This window comes from Vulpes lagopus, chromosome X (assembly GCF_018345385.1).
Source record: "Vulpes lagopus strain Blue_001 chromosome X, ASM1834538v1, whole genome shotgun sequence".
NCBI classification, from domain to species: domain Eukaryota; kingdom Metazoa; phylum Chordata; class Mammalia; order Carnivora; family Canidae; genus Vulpes; species Vulpes lagopus.
The window spans coordinates 25,505,883-25,517,235 of NC_054848.1; positions in this window are offsets into that span (position 1 = coordinate 25,505,883).

Here is an 11,353-nt window from a genome sequence, read left to right on the forward strand (position 1 = left end):
GGGAATGAGTGAAATTAGTGATGAGGGATTAAGGAGGGCACTTGTGATGAATACTGGGTGTTGTATAGAAGTGTGAATCACTATATTGTACACCTGAAACTAATATTACACTGTATGTTAACGAGCTGGAATTTAAATAAAAACTTTAAAAAAAAAGAAGAAGAAAATGGGAGGAATAGTTCTAATAGCTATTAAAGCTTCTATATAGCTACAATAATCAAGAAAATGTGGTATTGGAGGGTAGATAGACATAAAACAGTAGACAAAATAGAGAGTCCAGAAAAAGACAAAAATGGCTGTTTAGTTTTGACAAAAGCATAAAAGGATTCCAATGGAGTAAAGATAGTCTTTTCAATGAATGATTTTGGAACAGTTCATCATCAATATGGAAAAAGAGTTAACTTTAAGCCACTGCACACTTCCTACAAGGCTTATTTCAAAATAGATCATCGATTTCGTTCATATGTGGAATCTAAAACAAACAAACAAACAAATGAATAAACAAACAAAAGCAGAATCAGACCTCTAAATACAGAGGAACTGGTGGTTGCCAAAGGGGAAGGGGATGAAGGATTGGGCAAATCAGGTGAAGGGGAGTGGGAGAGACAGGCTTCCAGTTACGGAATGACCAAGTCATGGGAAGTAAAAGGCACAGCATTAGAAATATAGTCGATGTTAATAGTATCGTATGGTGACAGATGGGAGCTACACTTGTGGTGAACATAACATAAAGTGCAGAGTTGGTGAATTACTATGTTGTGCACCTGAAACTAATGTAACATTGTATGTCAACTCTACTCAAATAAAATTTTTTAAATGGATCATATATTTAAATATAAACATAAAATTATAAAATCTTGAGAAGAAAACATAGGAGAACATCTTTGTGACATGAGTTTAAGAGTTCTTAGGCAAGCCACTGAAAGTACAGTTTGCAAAAGAACAAATTGAAAAATTGAAGTTTATAAAAATTAAAAAGTTTTTGCTCTGTGAAAGACACTGCTAAGAGAAAAAAAAATCAAGTTATAGACCAGGATAACATATTTGCGAATTTTATATCTGACAAAGGGTACATATCCAGAATATATAAGGAACTCTCCAAACTTGGCAATAAGAAAATGGACAAATTACAAAGTGGGCAAAGGCCTTGAACAGACATTTTACGAAAGAGGATGTAAGGGTAGCAAATAAACATTTGAAAAGATGTTCAATGTCATCAGTCATTAGGGAAATGCAAATGACCACCACAATGAGATAACACAACCTAACTATTAAAATGGCTGAAATAAAAAATACTGACATTATCAAATGTTGATGAGGATGTAAAGCAACTGGAACTCTCACACTACTGGTAAGAATACAAAAAGGTACGGCCATTCTGAAAAATGGTTTGACAACATCTCAAAAAGTTAAATACCATATGACCGAATTATACCACTCTTGGGTATTTACCCCCGAGCAAAAACTGGCAAATCTTTTTCTGTAAAGAGATGGATCGTTAATATTTTTGCCTTTGCAAGTCATATGATCTCTGTCACAACTATTCAGTTCTGCTGTGATAATGCAAAAGGAGTCAGAGGTGTTACGTAAATGAATGAGTGTGGCTGTATTCCAATGAAACATTATTTATGAAAACTGGATGTGAACTAGATTTGACATGAGTGCTGTATGTAGTTTGCTAACTCCTGCCCTAAGGAAATGAAAACTCATGTTCACACAAAAACCTGTACGTGACTATTTAAAGCAGCTTTATTCAAAATTGCCAAACAATGGAAAGAATCTAAATGTCCTTTGGTAGGTGAATGGATAAACACATTATGGTATAGTCAGTCATTCAATGGAATACTACTCAGTAATGAAAGAACAATTGATAAGCAAAAAATTTGGATGGATTTCAAGGGAAGTATGCTGAATATAGAAAGCTAATATCAAGGTTACATACTATATGATTCCATTTATATGACATTACAGAAAAATAAAACTAAAATGATAGAAAACATATCAGTTATTGCCAGAGGGTAGGTATGGGAAAAAATGTAGCTATAAAGATATAGCACAGGGAGTTTATTGAGATGTTCTGTATACTGATTGTGGTGCTGCTAACACACCTTTATGCATATGTTAAAATTCATAGAATTTTCTCATGTTAAGATTTTAACCAATGAAAAAAAGCTCATTTTACTTTATGATAATTTCAAAAATACAACACAGATAAAATTTAAAACATCTCCCCTTTCTCCCTTAAAGTGTCCAAGTTTGGATGATAAATTATTTGGTCAGCCCATTTACTAACTCTTTCAAAACAATGGTATCTCCTCTTAATTTTGATCCTTATCTACAGATGAGCAAACTGAGGTCCACAGTTATGCAATTATAGAATGGTTGTGCTGACTGAACCTGTGATATCTGAATGCAAAGCTTGAGCTTCAGCTATAAGGCTATCCAGCCTCACATCAGGTGTCTGTTGACTAGATCAGCTGCCTCCATGCAGTTGCTCTGATTATATCAGGTCATCCTTTTGGGTGAAACTTATCTATGAGTTCTGAGATAAGTTTAACCGGGAGGACCTCTCTGAGGAGTTAACATTTCAAGCCTAAGTGAGAGGAGAAAATGAACCATCTGAATTTCAATGGTAATGTATATTACAGGTATAGGATTTGTGCACCATTTGAGGCAGGATCAGACCTGTGTGTTCACCAAGTGACAAGAAGGTCAGTGTGACTCAGAGAGAGAGAAGGGTAGAGTAGTAGGATAAACCCTCAGAGAAGTAGACAGTGCCCCCAAGTCATGTAGAGCTTTGCAAGTCACGGCAGGGACTTTGGATTTTAATTTGAATATACTGGAAAACCAATGAAGAGTTCTAAATAAGGAAGTGATTCTTCTGGTTGATGTTTTTGAAATATCACTCTGCACTGTAGGGGGGGCAAGTGCGAAAATGGGGGCCAGGGTGGGAGCAGTGAGATTCACGATATAGTCTGAAGTCAGGTTGGCAGGATCTGCTGATGGATTGGATAAGAAGTCTAAGAGAAAGAGATGTTTTCCAAGTTTTGTGCTGAGCACTATAAAAGTCTGATCTCAGTGCAGTGACAGAAAAAGAAGTGTTCAGAGTTAGGATGTATTTTGAAGAAAGAAACAAAAGGACATGATAATTGACTGGAAGAAGGGTGGAAGGAAAAAGGAATAATTAAAGATGACCTCTAAGTTTTAAGTCTGAACAAATGGGCAAATAGAATTACTGCCTAATCAAGTGTAGAAAACACTGAGGAAGCAGTAGATTTGGGAGGGGAATTAAAAGTTACATTTCTTCATCTTTCGATGGACACCGAGGCTCCTTCCACAGTTTGGCTATTGTGGCCATTGCTGCTAGAAACATCGGGGTGCAGGTGTCCCGACATTTCATTGCATCTGAATCTTTGGGGTAAATCCCCAACAGTGCAATTGCTGGGTCGTAGGGCAGGTCTATTTTTAACTCTTTGAGGAACCTCCACACAGTTTTCCAGAGTGGCTGCACCAGTTCACATTCCCACCAACAGTGTAAGAGGGTTCCCTTTTCTCCGCATCCTCTCCAACATTTGTTGTTTCCTGCCTTGTTAATTTTCCCCATTCTGACTGGTGTGAGGTGGTATCTCATTGTGGTTTTGATTTGTATTTCCCTGATGGCAAGTGATGCAGAGCATTTTCTCATGTGCATGTTGGCCATGTCCATGTCTTCCTCTGTGAGATTTCTCTTCATGTCTTTTGCCCATTTCATGATTGGATTGTTTGTTTCTTTGGTGTTGAGTTTAATAAGAAATATCAGGAAGGGAGACAGAACATAAAGACTCCTAACTCGGGGAAACGAACTAGGGGTGGTGGAAGGGGGGAGGAGGGCGGGTGTTGGAGGGGAATGGGTGACGGGCGCTGGGGTGGACACTTGACGGGATGAGCACTGGGTGTTTTTCTGTATGTTGGTAAATTGAACACCAATAAAAATTAATTAAAAAAAAACAAAAAACAAAAAACAAAAAAATAAAAAAATAAAAGTTACATTTCTTAATCCAAGTGCAAATATCAAGCAGGTGGTTGCTTACATGAATCTGGAATTCTGGTATCAGGGCAGAATAGATAAATTTGGGGGTAATCACCTTCTAGATAGCCTTTAAAAGTCAAGAAGTGGATGAGATCACCTAGGGATAAAGTGTGGATAAAGAAGAGGGACAGAGACTGTGCTCATAGGTACTTTTATTTAGAGGTCAGGAATATGACAGTAGTTTTTCAAGTGAAATTGGGCAAGAACAAACCAATGAGGCAGAGGGAAAATCTGGAAGCCCAAATGAAGGAAGAGTTTCGAGGAAGAGTATCATCAAGTGTGTCAAGTGTTGCTGAGAGTTCAAGAAATGTAGGAAATGAAAATTTATCATAGGGCTTGGTATTAAGTAGGTTGGTTACTGGTGACCTTAATAAAAACCTGTTCAAACATTTAAAAAAAATTTAAAAATTAAAAAAAATAAAAACCTGTTCAGAGTAGAGGGAATAAAAGTCTGAGAATAGGAGGTAAGAAAGTGGAGACTAATTCTTTCATGCTAGTCCTCTTTCATAAGGGGTGGAATAGAGGGGCATGGCTTCACGTGGATGATTTTTTAAGTGGGTCCAAATGTGACATAGTTCAAGTCAGATAAGAGCGTCTGGATAATTACCATGTTCCAAGGACACATTGTTAAGGAGCTCTATTGTAATTAGAGTTTTAAAATCAATAAAAGTTATTTTCTATCTTGAAATATAAATGTCGTATATTAAATGATGAAGCAGAACCAAGTTAATATTTAATTCAATACGAGGATAATCTTTGAGGTCAATTCCATACATTTAAATGAAGCAAAAGCCTAGCTCTGAAGATAGCTTAATAACTTTACATCTTTGAGAGGCATCTCTAAAATCACAGTAGCTTATATAGCTATCTTCAGAGCTAGTCATTTAATACATGGCATTGACCTACTTTCCTCTTTAATTATTTAAGAGTTAGCTGTTCAGTTGAATTTTGTCCTTGTGATGTGGAAAAGGACTGTAACTTGTTGTACATTTTTTAGTTAAAATTATAGAGTTCATATAACAAAAGGATCTGTTGCAAATAAATGTGAAATAAATCACTGGATACCAAACTCATTTTTTTAAAACATTGGTTTTCCAGTATGAGGAATTTAGATTACCATTTGATTACCATTTGTTCCCAAGTTTTGATGTTAGACAAATCAGCTTCCAAGTTACTTGAGTAGTGATTTATATCTAACTCATGCAACTGTGAGAATGGAGATGTCTCCTATTTCATGTTCCTTCAGTAAACAGAATATGAAGTGTTTTCGTGGCTGAGTGAAAAGATGGTCACCTTTCCCATCAACAACAAGGCTGTGTTACCTGCCCAAATATACCAATTCTACTGTTTTATATTAGGCATTATGATTTTTGTATTTAAAAACCTGATTTCTGGGATCCCTGGGTGGCGCAGCGGTTTGGCGCCTGCCTTTGGCCCAGGGCGCGATCCTGGAGACCTGGGATCGAATCCCACATCGGGCTCCCGGTGCATGGAGCCTGCTTCCCCCTCTGCCTGTGTCTCTGCCTCTCTCTCTCTCTCTGTGTGTGTGACTATCATAAATAAATAAAAAAAATTGTTATAAAAAAAATAAAAAAATAAAAATAAAAACCTGATTTCTTCCCCTTTCCACTCAAGATTACCTACCTCTGGATTTACTGGCAGGTAATGACAAAACGTTGCTCAAACTGCCGAACTGGGACTAGGGCAAGAATTCCACTAGAACAGCAAGCACTGTCTCTCCCTTTGCCCAGCACTGACTCAATCTCTTATAAATTATGATAACAGTCTCTTATAAACTACACAGATATTTCTCCAAGTGAGAAAGAGAAGTTTCATAAAGCCCAGAAATAAAGTAACAGATTCAAACTTTTGCAAACCATCAGGAACTCTCATGACAGAAACCACATATTTATTTTTTTAAGATTTTATTTATTTGAGAGAGAGCAAGAGAGATCATAGAGGAAGAGTGAGAAGCAGACTCCCTGCTGAGCTAAGAGCCCAACACAGGCTCGATCCCAGGACCCTGAGATCATGACCTGAGCTGAAGGCAGACACTTAACTGACTGAGCCGCCCAGGTGCCCTGACAGAAACCACATAATAAACTTTAATCAAGTAGTTTCCAGTTTGACTTTGAAGACAAAGACAAGTAGAGAAGTGTTTTTTAAAAAATAGAGAAATCTCAAAATAAACTCAACCCAGGACAGGCAAATGATCACTCAGTCACAGACTCATAGATGTGCATATTTTTTAAACGAGTCTTATACATTTTCTGAAATGGTTCATTTTCTGAAACACACACCCATGATCTCAACCCTGGGGGCCATGCTAACTTCCTAGTATAACTCGAAGTCTTCACAAATGTAAATTTATGTGAAACTCTTATAATATCAAAATTCTTAGTAAATAGCAAGCATGATATTGAAATGAATAAATTATAATCTAACTTAAAGTATGTACAAAATGATCTTTTTATTCTTTTTCTTCTCTAGGGTATTTTGAGTGTCAGAGGATGCGTACGAGGTCAACAGTTGACATGAAATAGGTGGAATTTGGAAATAAGTTAAAACCAAGCAAAAATAATGATCAGAACGAGGTCTTGGGAAGTTCGTACATGGAAGAAAGAGATTGAGTTGTGTTCTCCCCTAAAAGGGGGGGGCAGTGTTTGATTTTAATTTTATTGTGCTCTTTTGTGGAATGCAAAAATGAATATAATGCCATCAGGTAACATTGAAAATACACAAGAAAATCAGCAAAAGGTGTGTAATGGCAGAAAAAAATAAGACAGAGGTTAAGAGTAAAATAAACACAGAGAACATAGCCCAAGAGGTTCTGTGTAGTATGTTCTCGCAAGAGATAGACCACCCATTTGGCTCTGTGCTCCCCTGCAGCAAGGACAAAGATGTAACACGGTAAATTACATCATGCAGATATGTTTTTTAGAGCAGCCATACTGCTTCCTAGTATTAAAGCCAGAGAAATAGGATGCTAGGTTACACAATTATCAATGCCCTCAACAGTCTCCTTTCAGGGACTATCGCAGTGGATATCATAGGGCTGCTTTTTCTAAGTTTCCTTAATGAGTGACTGTGACATAATGCCAAAGAACATTTAAGAGAAGCGTTTAGAAGAGATACTGAAACAATATGGGGCAGGAATGTCTCGTGGTTAGTCTGCCACAATATAGAATGAGGATTTTAACCTGTGCCATCCAGTGTAGTAGCCGTTAGCCATGCGAGGCTATTCACATCGATAGCTAATTTAATTAAAATTAAAGGCATTTGGGGATCCCTGGGTGGCGCAGCGGTTTGGCGCCTGCCTTTGGCCCAGGGCGCGATCCTGGAGACCCGGGATCGAATCCCACATCAGGCTCCCGGTGCATGGAGCCTGCTTCTCCCTCTGCCTGTATCTCTGCCTCTCTCTCTCTCTCTCTCTCTCTCTGTGTGTGACTATCATAAATAAAAAAATAAAAAATAAAATAAAATTAAAGGCATTTAAAAATTCAGTTCCTCAGTTATGCGAGCCACATTTCAAGTGCTCAGTGGCCATTTGTGCCTGATCCTACGATGTTGGACAGCAGAGATAAAGAATATTACCATCATTGTAGAAGTTCTACTGGACAGTGCTGATAAAAAAGAAAGTGCTGAATATTTTTCAGGCAAGCTTGTCTCAGCCAAGCTTGTGACAGTCACTGAACAATTGTGAGTTCAAGGTTAGGCTCTCATAACCACAAATAGTGCAACAATTGCACATTGTTTGTGAAAGCTAGAACCATAACTTTAATAAGTAATGCAGAGGTCTTACTAATTTCTTCCCAGGACAGAAATGAATGGTAGTGGGCTTAATGTTTATTGAACAAGCCTAGAGAAAGGCAGTTTATAGTTATAAAAAAAAAAACAAGATGATACACTAGGAAATAATTTAAAGAGTTGGAGAAGGTACTTTACAGTTGCTCAAAGATATGAGAATACAGAGAACAGTTATCTTTCTATCATGGATCTGTGTCCTCCTGCCCCCTGAAATGCTATGACCTTGAAGATTAGACTATATACCTATTAATATTTTTAAACACTAATCATTATCTTCACTTCTAGAAGTTTAGTCAACCTAAGCAGAATATCTTAGAATATCAGAAATACAGAATCTGGAGAACTACTGCAACTGATTTTGTTACAAACTCCTCAGAATTTACAAACTTAGATAATACTCGAAATTATTCACTTTGTCCAACATGCTTTCCACAAAATATTGTAGCAATCCTTCTGGTATCAGCTTTGTACCTATTTTACAAAATATTTAAGCAAAAAATGGCATGGTCTCATTGCTTCTACCTTTGTTGCCTTGAAAATATTCTCAACACAGCAACTAGGGTGATTCTCTGTAGATGTATATCAAGATCATAGCACTCTTGCATTCAAAGCATTGTGATGGCTTACCACTTCACGCGGAATAAATGCCAAAGTCCCTAAAATGTCTCACATGCCTTCCACAAATCAGCCCTGTTTCCCCTCTTGCCTCCTCTCCTACCGCTTGCTCTGGGCTCAGTCAGCTCCAGCCACATTGGCATCTCTGCTCTTTTTCAAACAAGACACACATGATTCTACCAAGGCCTTTGGTTTTGCTGTGTGTGTTGTCTGTGCCATTCTTCCACAGGACATCATCTGGTTAACTGCCTCATCTCCTTGAGGTCTTTGAAAAAGCCTTATCTTCTTTTTAAAAATGTTTTATATATTTATTTGATAGAGTGAGAGAGAGTGAGAGGGAGCACAAGCAGAGGGAGCAGCAGGCAGGAGGACAGGGAGAAGCAGACTCTCCATCAAGCAGGGAGCCCAATGTGGGGCTCGATCCCAGGACCCCAGGATCATGATCTGAGCTGAAGTCAGATGTTTAACCGACTGAACCATGCAGGCATCCCTAAGCCTCACCTTAATGAGATCATCTCTGGGCGTTCTCTTCAGTGCTGCCGCCGGCCCCCCCCCCCCACATACACACACAGCCTCCTAACCATTGTATCCCTTAGCCTTCATCCCTCACTCTACTTTTATTTTTTCCACACTGCACTTACCCTATAATATATTATAGTGCTATATAATTGATTTATTCCTTACATTCATTGTCTGCTATATATCTTGCCCATCTAGAATTTAAGTTCCACAAAGACAGAGCTCTTTCTTTTGTTCACTAACGTATCTCCAGCACTAAGGATAGTGCCTGCCACACAGCAGGCAAGCAGGCACTAAAAAATATTTGTTGAATGAATAAATGACATCATAAGAATTCCTCTTTCTGAACATAAAATTGCCCCCGTTTCAACATTGGCTTCTAGTCATTTCCAGATATCAGATCACAAAATTGTATAATTTTATAGTTGAAAAGATCCTTGGCGATAATGTAGCCCAATCACACCTTTACATATATGAGTAAACCATGACTCAGAGAGATTGAGTGACAACACAGGGCCAACTAGCTAATTTACATCAGAGCTAGGGGGCTACAGATTCTCGATCCACCTACACATTAGGATTTTCCAACACTAGGTATAATCAAAAGAATATGCCACTGAGAATTATACCAGAAGAGGGATGCTAGCATATTTTCACCTACAGCAGCACCACTACAATAAGTGTATATCTTCATCAGCAGTGAATTTGAATGCATAAATTTACGTCTTCCTTTAAAATGGTGATATAAAAATAATAAAATAGTCACATAACTTTAGAAATACATCATATAACCCCTCACCAAACTATAGTTTTTAAATATAGTGAGTGCTTTACTTGGAGTAAAATTTAAGTGTTTCTAGAAAAAAATTAGGATCTAATCATAAAAACATAAATTAAACCTTGATCATTTTCTACTTCCTTTATATTCTCTGTCACCTGGGCTCTACTTTATTCTCGTGCTGACAGCTGCAGTCTTAATGTGCATCTATGAGAAAATAGGTGCTTTTTGGTCCAAACCACTTTTATCTTTGGCTTATTAGAAGCATCCATATATCATAGCCTGGGGAAAGAAGATAAAATAGGGCATCTTTCTTGCATATAAATCATGGCTTGTGGATCATCGCTGTTAATTAAAAATCCTTGCAAGGCTAAATTCAACATGATGGAAGCTTAGGACATCCTTGCTAGAGGACAAACCTGGAAGGCAAAGTATCTTCAGATTTCTCTAAGAAAGAAAGTAGGATTGGGTCACGAGGAAGCCTGGCGCCGGAGCGAGGGTTAACATTTCTTGTGCATTCTCTACTGCACCATAATTTGCTGCTGACTAGATGTGGTGTTACTTTTTTTGTTCTAGTGGTATTTGCCTGTTTCACTATTGGGTGGCAACATAATCATTTCAATATTAACTAGTATAGGAAAGACACAGCCTTGATCATCTAACATGTGAATTTTACAAGGTCAAAACCAAATAAGCAGAATTTTGACCATCCCGTTTCAGCGACATATTAAAAAAAGAGGCGCATTAGCCTTGAGACTGGCTTGCATGGTTATTTGATACCCTTAATGCATAAAGGAGAATGGTGAGTATAGGTGTCTCTTCGAGTATGAATGGATATTTATTTTAGTGTTGTGATTACTTATGCTCCTGGTCGGTGCCAGTCAGTTCAATAGGATTATATTCCAGAAATTGATTTTTCCCCAATGAGTAAATAATGAAGCAATTTAACCTCATCTGCTTCCTAATCTAAAACCTTTCACTGGTACTGTGAGGAAAGGCAGCTGCCTCAGCTTGCGATGTGCTCATGCACAAGGCCAATAAACACCTTTGGGTTTTATATGAAGGTCATGGAAAGCTGATCATTTGGCAAATGTGTACAGTTGAAGTTCATCTTCTGTTTCTTGCAGCCATCAATCCTGGCTTGCAGAGATGTCTCCACCTACGTTAAAGGGTGAACACAATCCTTCATTAATCATGGACATGGTTGCTGCCCCAAGAACTTCTCTTTCATTTATTTTAATTTAAGTGTTTATTCAGATACTGGCATGGAAAGAAAACAGTACTTAGCTGGAAATGAAAATAAAAAGACAGGTGGAAAGTAGTAATTGCTTAGATTATGAATTATCTGAGCTTGCTTTATATATTGCCTGTTATTTTATTACTGCACAATCTGTGGCTTCTTGAAGGATCCTAACACACCTGGAAATCAAAATTAGCCTTCACTATTGGACTCTGTTGTCATAGATGAAATCACCTAATGGTCAAAATCGTCCCACTTGCTTTTTTCATGATTCATGTGGCTAATAATAAAGATGGTACCCAATAGTAACACAAATTTACTGCAT